General features: G+C 38.5%; 1 long non-coding RNA gene across 1 annotated transcript; it reads left to right on the plus strand.

The window, feature by feature from the left end:
- The first annotated feature begins 5,406 nt into the window (after positions 1-5,406).
- Positions 5,407-8,126, plus strand: LOC133293936 (uncharacterized). The gene is made up of 3 exons (XR_009749130.1): positions 5,407-5,887; positions 5,984-6,087; positions 7,918-8,126. It is a non-coding gene; the product is annotated as an uncharacterized LOC133293936 (long non-coding RNA).
- The last annotated feature ends 3,625 nt before the right edge of the window (positions 8,127-11,751 follow it).

An 11,751-nucleotide genomic window follows, 5' to 3' on the forward strand; every position in this document is an offset into this window, starting at 1 on the left:
ATAACTCACCCAAATGCAAGGTAAATGACTCCTCCTAAGCATACTCCACCATTGGAGCAATTGAAAGCTCCAAGAACCCAAAAATTCTCCTCCAAACCGCGGCCTAGATGGGAAAGGATCTCAAAATTCAGCCACTTTCACGGTTCAAGGATGCCACCAATGGCTTTAGAAGACAATTTCCAACAAGATTCAAGTCAAACCTTGTTGGATTTGGTTAATATTTGACCAAGTTATGGAAGAAAGAAAGCTTGAACCATTCTTGGCCATGGGGGCTGCTGTGTACGCGGGAGAGAAGAGAGGGGGGAGAGAGAAACTTGCATGAAAATGTAGGGGTGTTCGCGGTCTGGATTGGATCGGTTTTGGAAGCAAAAATCATCTGATCCAATCCCTTCAGTTTGATCATATAATTATCCATTCGGTTTGGATTTTTTTTCAAATCCGATCCGATCCGATCCAATTTTTTTCGGTTTGGATTGGATCGGTTTTCGGTTTTTAGAAAATCCTAAAATTTATTTCATGATTATTGTGCAAATAACATCTTTTGTATATATTCTCTTTGTAAATTATTATTTTTTGAAATACAAAAACATTAGTAAACTATAATATAGTTTTTTTTTTGGACAATGAGATATGAAGCTCTACAAAGATAAAATTTTGTTGATGAGATGTGATTAGATTTTTTCTTGGATTTAGTTAATGGGTCTTGGGTTTAGAAATTTTTTGGTTATAATTAAGGAAAGACCCAAGTAGGTAGAGGAGAATTAATATATTGGATCGGTTTGGATTGGATCGATTTTCATCAACTTATCCAAAAACCGATCCAATCCAATTAAAATTTGCGGTTTTTTTTCGGTTTTTGATTTTTCGGTTTTCGGTTTAATCGGTTTTCGATTTTTCGGTTCGGTTACCGCGGTTTGAATCGGTTTGGATCGGTTGATGAACACCCCTATGAAAATGTGACTTTTAAGTCACTTAAGGCCTAGGTGGGTCCCACACGCGATTTAACTTTAATCCCATCATCAATTCCAACTATAATTTCATAATCTACTTATTTTTCTGGTTCATGACACATTTTTGTTTCCTAAAAATATTGATAAGAATTTCACGCTTATCGGTACACTTATACCACAGTATTTTACACCGGAAAAATCATTATTCATTGATTTTTCCAAAACTTGCCTGTCCACTCAATTTTTCGTTCTGAATCCATTTCCAGGGTTATTTTTACCATCTGAGACCTTCTACTCAATTTTTATCTTCCTAGGGTTGCGTGTTGGCTAATTACTGTTTTGCCCTTTCTTTGTATTTTGGCCTAATCTTTAGGATTTTCACTGAATCTTCACTTAATTACACACTTAATAGTTTAAACACTTAATTTAAAATTGTGAGGTGTTATAACTGAGAAACAAAGCGGAAATGAATTTCCCAAAACTGGTCCAGAACTGCCACATGTGTAGTAGGCACATGAGCAGTCTGCGTTCCTCCATTTTTTTCAGGTTTAAGACCAACCCAGATTTTTCCCAAATTTTGACACAAGGTAGAGGACATCTCAACCTTCAAAATGGCGTATGGAACGTCCCTATCGGACCTCTATAGAGGGAGATATGCTCTCCCAAAGTTCACCTAAAATCTGCCAATTCTACAGAAAATTCGCCAGAGTTTCTTTTGTTTTTCCTTAAATCCCCAAATTTGTACAGACTCAAAAGTACATCAATTGTACCTAATAATCCAATAATAATCCAGTAATAATCCAATGGGTGGCACACACAAGGACCAACAACGCCTTGGGGCACTTAAAACCCAATCCAGTTTATAGTTATTAGACACATAACTCACTTTAATCATTTTTAAATAGTTGCAATCACTAACATCACTTTCATGCATTTTTTCATCATACTTGTAATCATCATCTAAAATAGGCCTAAAGCCCTTCCATCATATTACATCAATATTCATGCATACTTACAACATTTCATTTAAATATAACAACGTACATATTCATAACTTGAATTTACAACTTGAAATATGAACTTGAATTTACAACTTTAAACATAACTTCGAATGAATTAATAACTAACTAGACTCAGGCACAATATATATCATGAACAAGTAATGACAATACTCCCATGACTCATCCTACGGGCCTCTTGTCCGCCACTCCTGTGCCACTGCTACCTCCTGAAATAAATGCCCCGAGACGGGGTGAGATATACGAATATATCTCAGTAACCCAGAGGTTCTAGAGAAAACTCCGCCCAATGATTCACTTCGATGCATATCAATAGTATAAAACAACCACTTTCAAAACGGGATAAAGCAAGGGATTTAGAGAAACTGGGGAATATCGGGATACAAAATACGACGATGCGGGATGGTAGCTACCAATACCACGCACGCCCTGGGCATATATAAGCCTACGGGTATCATCCAATGTGTGTTCCAAGAACCACAACCATGATGCCCAAACCAACCATAACACCCGAGACATTCCTATTGTGCTCCTATCCGGATCACACACCACGACCCTAGGTCAACTGGAACTCCCTCTCAGAGACCTATCCAATGGAAGTCCAAAATTGCCCGAAGGCTAAAACTGTCTACTGGCCAGAGACTCAGTACATAAGTACCCACTGTGATAATGCATGCATGCTCATGTGTTCTACACTACTCATATACACTTCCTACCATTCCCATCAACTGGCAAGGTGGAACAGAAAAGGGAAACAAGCCCCAGTACCAAGAGGTTACCTTAAGTTGTTCTTTCACTTAGTTCCGCAGCAGCTTATTCTCTGACTTGGTACACAACTGAATGCCTCAATCCACTTGGTCCAGGACCAAGGGCAATCCACTGATTCACTGTTCAAGGTTCAAGTCGACGTACGACAACCTATACAACCACGTACAACCATCAGTGTACGTCAAATTACGTCAAAACGCGAAAAACGCGAAATCCTCCCTTGATGGTTCGGCCATAGTAGTGTTAATTAGAGATTTATTTTTCTAAATTTTCTTTCTCATTTTATTACTCATCCTTAGGTTGCCATAAGGCTAATTCAAGTGTCGTTTCGTCGTTTTACATCTTTTAAGCACCGTTTTACCAAATAACTTACTCTAGGTTCACTTATGTCTTTAGACCCAATTTATTAATTTCCATTGATTCTTCCACTATCCATCCCTCACACAACCCATCTAATTACCATTTGATTACGCAACACATGATCCCTATAATTTTTCCAACTCAATTCCTACACTTTCATAACATAACCGATTTACATCATTGCACACATCCAAGGATTTCCATCTATTCTTACAACTCCACACCTCAACCAATTACATTATATCATCATTCAATCATACAACAACTCATTATTAACATCACAACACATTTTCCAAAATTCCATGTCATGACCATAAAAAAAATCCTAAGTTTAAAATCATCAATTTTCACTTAAAATTTTCATTGCATTTCTAGCTTTAATACATCATTCTAAGGCATTATCATCTAATACACATTTTTCAATTGAGCTCCCTAACACAACACATCATCAAATCAAGCTTTAGGTTTCCAAAAATTCAATCACAATTAAACCATGTAAATGGGATGGAAACATACTCACAACAAAGGCTAGAAGCTACCCCAAGACTCCTCCAAGCAATGGAAGCTCAAATTACTCCATGAACCTCCATTTTTCCCAACAAATTCGAATCTGACTTTGGCCTATATCTCCCCAAATACGCGGTTTCAAGGCTCAAGAGTAGGATTTATCAAGGAAGAAAATTTTGAACCTAAAATGGCTAAGGATAAGGGGCTGCACGGTTTTGGGCTGAAAGGAGGGGAGAGAAGGTGATGATGAATAGTGGTGATGAGGTGGATTAAGTGGATTTTAAGTGGGGAGGGTCCCACACCACCTCACGCGATTTAAAACTCATCCGGATTTCTCTACGATTCCACTAAATGTCCGTAAATTCACAGCCTATTTAGAAACTCTAATTTTTAACATTAACCATTCTCCTTTAATTATACTTGATTAGATGAGTCCGGAGTTTTTCGGTCGTTCGGAGAAAACACTGTTTTAAGCTATTGCGCGCGACGTTGGCACGCTTCCCCAAAATGACTTAATTCCATAAAATTTTATCAAAAATCATATTTCCTAACTCAATAAACCATTTATAACTCATATTTGAAACCTAGAGCTCAAAACTCAACTGGCACGTTTTACGCTGCAATCGTACCGCGGTATTTTTACCCGCGAAAAACACTATTCACTGATTTTTCTAAAACTTTCCTATCCACTCAATTTTTCGTTCTGAACCCATTTCCAGGGTTATTTTTATCATCTGAGACCTTCTACTAAATTTTTATCTTCCTAGGGTTGCGTGTTGGCTAATTACCGTTTTGCCCTTTCTTTGTATTTTGGCCTACTCTTTAGGATTTTCACTGAATCTTCACTTGATTACTCACTAACAGTTTAAACACTTGATTTAAAATTGCGAGGTGTTATAGAGGGGGAGTTAAGGGTTCGACCCTTACCTTTTTGTAGTACACAAAATTAGTAATTCAATTAAGGAACAACCCCTAAATCTTCCGATACTCCAAAAGGACGAGTCTAGCCCCTTCAAGGTGTTGGCCGCGCGCACAAGGAGCTGGAGTGGAAGATGAAAGTTTAAATTTAGTCGTGCACGCAACGAAGATTCCTCTTAAGCTCCAAGGTTTCGGACTTTAGCTACATGCAAACTGTAGCATCCCGCTGATTTAGGAAATTATATAAATTATAGTTGGAGACATAGGAGCTTGCTTAGAAGTCGACATATATATTTATATATGTATTTAATTAGGGCAAACCTATTTTAATTCATGAGATTTATGTTAATTATAATCTTGAGTACGTATTTTAGGAAATTGAAATACTAGTTAAGAGTATAGGAATAATTTAACTATAATACATAGAAAGCATAACACTACTTTGAATTGTATGGGTACTCATTAAAAGTAAGTGAGTAATTTTATTACAAAGAATAAACCCTTAGTAAATAATTAGTAGAATATTATGTGTGAAAGGTGGGCCTTTAGGGCACTTAATTTTGAACCCCTTTTTCCATTAAGGGCCACGGCCCAAGGGTCCTCTCGGAGGATTTAAGGCAGCCTTTAATTCATTAGACCTTATAAACCTTAGCCAAGTGGAAATATTTGATGATGACACCTAAACATTGGTGCGTTTAGGATAGAAGGAGAATTCTGATCTTTGTAATACCCAATCAGCCTATGCAAGTTAGCCAAGTGCCAACCAAAAATCTCTAAACCTATGCATGTCCGCCACCTACACTCTCCTGGGACGCTTGGTTTTCACCCTCTATGTTTTCGGCCAAGCTTCTCTCATTCTTCTAAGAATTCGTTGTTCAATGTGTAAAAGAAAAACAATTCCTACGCATGTGTCCTTCAAGCACCATAGGGGAAGAATAACACACAGCCACCTTTGTTCCCCTTCATGGCCGTAGACACCTAGAGGAGAAGCAAAGAATTTCGTGTTCTATTCTTCCACCTGTTTCCAAAGTTGTGAGTCTCCCAAAGGCAAGCACCATAACTCGTGAAGCATACCTTCTTTCCCTTTGCACAGCCACCCATCCAACCGAAGGCTTGCATCAATTCCCCTCTATTTATGCCCACTGTTGTCAACAACAAGTCTGAGTCTTTTCTGTACATTTAGAACAGAAAACCGAGCCTATGAATTCCTCACAAAACTGTGACGCTCTCTTGAGAAGGACCAACATGCCATCTTTCATCTCCTTTCACTCGTTGGTCGGCTGAATGCAGCAGCCAAGGGGACTGCACACTAGCCTCACATCCATACTCATTCTCTTGTTCGGCCAAAGGCCCTCCTTTAAGAAGGTGAGGTATTTGCTCCTTTCCTTGTTCAACACCTTTTGAGGCCATTCTGATTGGGTTCTTTTTCCATTGCATGCATATGTTCTGATCTTAATCTAGCTTCTTCCCTTTTCATGTTATCCCAAACGCGAATCATGGAGCCTAGGAAGAGCATGGGCTGCTTCTCGGTCAATTGTGGTCTTGGGCGTCGATACAAGGAAAAAGTAAGTGAACTCTCAAGATTGTTCTTTATCCCCTGCTATTCGACCAATACATGTACCCTAGAAGAATGTAATTGTGTCCGGTTGCCCTCATTATTTTTGGTCCAGCCGTGTATAGTCATGGGTGTGGTACTTGCAATTAGTTACAAGTAGTTTTGTGAAAGGGGAAAAAAAAGAGGACCCTCCTTTCGATTGTTGGACTGCCGGTGATTAATCAAGTAATTAAGTTTTCATGTACTAGATGTAGAATGCAGCACATTTATAAGTCTTAGCACACCATTTGTTTAGTAGAAGAGGTTAAGTAAATAAACAGCCTTGAACGTAGCCTAAGTAAGATGTAATTGACCTTTTCATGAGCATGGAAAATAGTTTCCTTAGACTATTGGATGGTACGCTGTATTAGACAGAAAACTAGTAGAATGGCACATGTTTAAAATTGGTTAAATCTCACACTAAAGTATTATTGATTTAATTTAAGTCATGTAAGTGGTTTTATTTAATTAAAATTATGAGTTCTTAGGGAGTGGTTCTCGTAACCGGTTCTGTATGATAATGGAGCTATGAATTTTATTGTTGTTAACAAGTAGTTAAGAATTAATTGAAATCAGAATTTGATGCATACTGTTAAGGGTCAAAAACCGATTCTGCATGCTGTTGAAATTGTGGATTTTAAGTGTGTTGACAAATTGTTTAAGTAGAGTGAAATCAGAAAATTAGTTGGTGTATATGTAGGAAGACTCTTAATGGCTAGCCTTCAGTAGAAAGAATTATGTAAACACAATTCTGGTCATGTTGTTAAGCTAGAAGCCGAACCTATACATGTATGAGACTTTGGGAAATTAATACACCAAGGGCCGAGATGTAAATGATAATAGTAGCTCAATGAATCGGTTAAGGTACTAGGATTAGGAGCATAAAAATTAATTGTTAATCAGTCATGAAATTAGTATGAAGTCAAGAATTTGGTTGGTATAAAATACATGTTAATCTGAGTAAAATACAAGAACATTAGGAGGCATGGAATTGGCTTATGAATAATAGGGATCTATGAATAAAATTCTGACTTGTACCGCATGTGTTTAGGTGCAAGTAACTCTTATTGAGTGAGCTGAATTTTGGTGCTGTTGATTATTGCTTGGACACGAGATAAGTGTCTGGCGGCATTACCTCTTGTGACTGCTAGCTAATACATGAATTGTGAACGTTGCTCTCATGTGCCTTGGTTCTGAATTTTGTATATGATAATTGGATTATGCTCATGGTCTTTCTTTGCTGAATACTTTGTTTTGGAGAATTATTGGTTATTCAGCACTCTGATATTAGAAAATCCATGAGATATATGATATCTTGATTATTATCTAGTCATGCATACACATTCCATGATTTTTAATTGCCTGTTCGTGTGCGAATCATGTCATAGCATACATGCATAAGTTTCATATTGACATCTGAAAATAAATATTATGATAAGCATACGATTGAGCACGCATCATGTAGGCATCCCTGCGGTACCAGGGTATGGGACACTTGGCTTCAATCCGTATAGGTTACAGTTGGAACCCTCCGAGGAGCCATTAAGGGAGGGACCTCCACTGTTCTGGTGTGTGCAGGCACGATGGTGTTGTACATTTTTGGCGTTATATACGCAATCTGATTAGTACTCTGGCGTTATATACGCAATATGATAAAGTTTAGTATCTGTCAGATTTAACTTGATGACGCGGCTGCTTTGTAATTCTGTATTTAGTTAGTACTGTTGCATTTCTGGTTTTGTTGCCACACTACTGAGATTTTTCTCACCCCTTTGGGGCTGCTATTTTTACAAAATGGCAGGAGGACGGAAGAGCATTGGAAGACATAATTATATGGATATTTGCTGTTATGTGCTGCTAGATGGACTATTGTTGTTGCTGTTTATTTGATGGATGACTGTATTAAATTGAGTAGGTTGGATTACTGTTGAATTATGATTTTATTACTATTTTTAAGACTTTTGTGATCAGCAAGTATTTTGAAAACAAATTCCTGAAACGTTTTGCGAAAATAATTTCTGAGGTTTTTGAATGCTGATTTTTTAAACAGATTTAACGAGCACTTTACGAGTTATATTTAGTGGGGCTACAGACCTCCAATTCGCTTATATTTTATATGCACGCGAAGCCCCACGTGTCTATTTTCAGATTATGTAAACGTTACAATGGAATTTTGAAAACTGGATTTTATACGAATTTTGCAAGACAGCAACGTCTGCTAGGAAAATAATAATTTCAGCAAGTTAAGAATTTTGAAAGTATACTCTGATTTTTGTAAGTAAATCGATTTCAACTATGTGTTTTAATTAGGAACGTCAAAATGATTTTCAGTACATAAAATTGTGACGAACGAACTCTAATTCTGCTTAGCAAACAACTCTCTTAGATGCATACAAGGGAGGGTGTTACACAAACAGAGAAAAGTTCCCATCAAAGCTGAACGAAATGCGTAGGAACGTGGAAAAGATGAACACCTTACCTTGTTGATAGTTGAGGTTCGGTCACAAGGGAGAGGAGGAGAAGAATGCTAAATATCTTGTGTTCTGCTCATGGAGCTCGCGGCTGAAACAAATGGAAGATGAAACAAATTTTCCCTTGCGTTCTTTCCTAAGAACGTTCACGGGTCAAGGGGGAATGAGAAGGTGTTTAAAACTTTTTGTTTTCTCTCAATGATGTGCACGGTTTAGTGGAGGAAAAGAGAGGGAATACAAATTCTGGTTTGTTTTCTTTGCTAAATGCCTACGGCCTTAAGAGAGTGAGGATGGTGTTTAGGTTTTATTTTGAATAGAAAGGTCAGCTCTCTTTCTCCTAAGGTGCGTACAAGTGATGGGGAAATAAGAGTCACGGTTGCTGAATTAAAATTGACTCATTCAGATTTCTTTTTGGCCCCATTGGCTGCATGGTTGGCCAAAAGCTGAAAGACTTAAATGTTTTGACAAGAATTCAGCTTGCTTCTTACACACTCTATGCACATGCAAGGAGTGGTGGAGGATAGTGTTTGCCACATGGTGAACATGCAAGGCTGAGGTGGAATGGGGCTACTAGAACATGTGACCAGAATTTTATTTTCTCTCCTATACCTAGCGCATGAAGAATGTACAAGGGTGGATGGCTCTTGGCTGATTAAGCTTGGATGCTCAAGGACAATGGGTCATAATTTTTCCTTCTACACATGCGCACATGTGAGGGAAGAAAATGTGTAGGATTATTATCCAATAAAAGGACATGCAAATTGCTCACCATTCTCTCATTGGCTGCATGTCTAAAAAACTGAATGGATTTGATTAAGGCCACAAGTCATCAGAATTTTCTTTTTCCTTTTTGTCTACCCAATGCGCACCTATGGAGGGGGAACAAGGATGGTGAGGTTTGGCCATGTGTGGATCCCTTGCCAATCAAGGGCTGCCTTGTGGGATGCTTAAGATGAGGTTATAATAAATACAAGGTTGGGCTGAATCTAAATCACTCTCTAAGGCCCTTGGCTCGTCGGCCAACCCCAAAGATTTGGGTCCAAAAATATACCAATCTAATGACCTACTAACTTATAAACCAACCCACCAATTTATAATTTCCCAAGTCTTTTAGGTATTATTGATCTTTCTATATATTACAATCAAGTTATTCATATACTTTTGATGGAAGCTTCACATGCCTAAATCAATACTCACTTACCATGGTAATTCAAATAATTTCCTAACTTATTTTAATTCCACTCTAGAGAAAATAACTATATAATTCGCAAGCAAAGCATGTTTTAACATATAATTTGAATTTAGCACATGCTTCCATATTCCTCCTCGCAATTTATATATTTTCCTAATTACGTGGGATGTTACAGGAATAATCTTTTCTGGTATTTTCTTCTGAATTCTTTTGAATGGTTGTTCCCGTTTTTCTTTGTTTTCTTTCTTCTTGTCCTCTTTACTCATTTTGGATTTGTTCCTCGCCCCTTTTTGTTGACCATGGGATGTGTGTGTGTGTGTGTGTGTGTGTGTGTGTTGCAGTGTGAATGGGAATGTAAGTGTTTGTCAAAGGTTGAGTGTTAGAAGGTTGATCCTTGTTAGTGAAATTCACCTGTTCTTTAGCAGTACTTACAACATCAAGGCAAGTTAGAAGTTTCATTGTGGTGACACCTCAGGAACACTCTCATGAGTAAGTGTTTCGCATTTTTTGTTCCTCACCAGTTTTAGTTCACACAGATCAGCATTCTTCAAAAATCTGAAGATTAAACTCATTTCACCTTTCCTATGTCAAGCATTCAGAGTAAGAACAAGAATGATTACTTAGTAACTTTGTGTTTCATGCCATTGGTTTTTCAAAGTTTCACAGCCACAGTACTATAAATGAGATGTATGCTCCAAACAGTTTGATCAAAAAGATTTTTCTATTTAAAAAAAAAATACAATTACACTAAGGAACGAAAAAGAAACGAAAGGGAAATAACAGAAAGCAATAAATAATAAAAAAACAGAATAGGAGGATCTTTCTCCTTTTTAATAAGGACGTCTCTTGCCTAGCTCAGAGTTCTTCTCAGCATCTCTTTCCTCCTGCGTGGGTGGTCTCCTGCTGAGCTGTTCTCTTAGTCTTCTTACTTCAGCTTCAGGGAGCCACTTCTCAGCATCCTTCAGTAGATCGCTGATCATAGCAGTGAGGACCACAATGGTGGATCTCATCATTATCCTACCATTGTGGATGTGCACCAGCTATCCTTCCACATCTAGCATTCGGTGTTCCAGTTGAGTGATTTTCCCCTCCAAATATGTACCAAAAGCTTTGAGAGCTTCTTTGGTTTCTGTTTGTTCCTCAGAATTTTTGAGGAGGAGTTTCTTAAGCTGCAATTCAGCTCTAGTGTTATGTAGGGAGTGAGCAAGTTTCAGGGATTCAGATGCTTTCTTGATTTCATCCCTGACAGCTTGCAAGGTTGGTGCAGAAGGTGCAGCCCTGATGCTGCTGATGCTGTCTCTGATGGTGTTAAGAAGCTTCTCTCTTTCTGTTCTCTGTTGTTCTTGGAATTTGTTGACAGCAAAAGAGAGTTTATCCATTCCGTTCCTAAGAGCCTTCAGCTCTTCAGTGGTATAGTCATGTTGATCTGAGGAGCGGATGGAGTCTCAGGTAGCAAATTCTCCACCTTCTTCCCCATCATTTCAAACAGCTCAACAATCCCTATATGGGATTTTCTCCTTGAGCCAATGAGGATTGCTGGAATAGGGGAAGATGGCTTCTTCTTTTTCTGGTTGATGTTGCCAGAAGCTCGAGGTCCTTCTGGTGCTTGCCTGACAGCAACCTCCTGTATTTTTGAGGAAGAGGGGGCTGTTGTAGCTTGTTCCTCCATCAGTAGAGGGACTTCCAAGCCCTCCTCTTCTGCCAGAGCCCTAGCAATGGCCTCGTCCCCAAAAGTATCGGGACAAATGATGGGGCAAGAGAGGGGCCCTCCCAGACTAAGTTTCCTGGGAACATTTGGCTTTTTCCTTTTAGGGGATTTAACCAGAATCCCCTTTTCTTTGTCTAGGTTCTTTTGTGGCTGAGCCTCTTGCTCAGCCACCTGTTCTTCTGCAGCAGGTGTTGCATCTGTTTCTTTCATTGCCTCTCCTTCTTGTTGCCTAGGAGAGGGTTGCTGTATCACTGGTGGTGGTGA

The sequence above is a fragment of the Gastrolobium bilobum genome, unplaced genomic scaffold (genome assembly GCF_033153095.1).
Source record: "Gastrolobium bilobum isolate Gb01-03AN ecotype WA unplaced genomic scaffold, APGP_CSIRO_Gbil_v1 utg2333, whole genome shotgun sequence".
NCBI classification, from domain to species: domain Eukaryota; kingdom Viridiplantae; phylum Streptophyta; class Magnoliopsida; order Fabales; family Fabaceae; genus Gastrolobium; species Gastrolobium bilobum.